We start from the raw sequence: 893 nt of genomic DNA on the forward strand, positions 1-893 counted from the left end.
CATAAAGTTCCCAGTTGTATCTAAGCTAATGGATGCGAGAGAGAGAGAGACAGCAGAGAGGAAACTAAAACCAGAGGACTAGACAGAAGTACCTTGCAAAACCCCAACTGTCCTGATGTTGACACCTCAGGCTAGTTTAGTTTACTCCTGCAGATAAATGTAACCCTGTGCCTCAACAAAGTGCCATTAATATGTGTCAGAAACGAAACAATATGCTGTTCTGCTCACTGCTCATTCTGAAAGCCCATCCCGTACCAAAAGCCATAACAAGTAATTCCAGCGACAAGGCACACACATTAAAAGCAGAAGCTTGTATGAGGTCAGGAAAACCACTTATCATTGCAACACAACGACAGCCTGCTCCTTTGAAACTGTTTGATCTATCTGTCATTCAAACAATAAAAAGATTTGTACACTGATGAGAGATTATTATCAAATTTGTCAGCAAGCTATTTAAATCAAACATCTAATCAGTAACATTGTCAATCCATTGCTCTCCAGCAATGTTTTTACCACGTTTGTCCAGAGCTGGAACTAAACCATGACTGTGACAATAGAAAAACTAGTTCATAAGTAATGCATCTATGAGGAGGACCATCATGCTCCTAGAGGGTCTGAACTGGCTACACTCATATGAATGCTTGTTTCCAGGAATGCCGGTTTGATCATAGATTGTGTTTAACCCTGTTGGGCACACATTTACAGAGGAATGAGTGTTACTGTTATTTCCCTTTTTGTTACCGGAAGGATAGTTCTGTCTAAGGTGTTTAGGTGTTCTGCTTTATGTGTGGCCTCATTGCTTTTTTTTATCAGCCATCCCTCATCCCACATATCCAAACAACATCACAACTCCCATTTTCAAAGGCTGCCAGTGGTTGCATCCCTATGGATAC

Source organism: Haplochromis burtoni, unplaced genomic scaffold (genome assembly GCF_018398535.1).
Source record: "Haplochromis burtoni strain Fernald_Lab_line unplaced genomic scaffold, NCSU_Asbu1 Contig_110, whole genome shotgun sequence".
NCBI lineage: Eukaryota > Metazoa > Chordata > Actinopteri > Cichliformes > Cichlidae > Haplochromis > Haplochromis burtoni.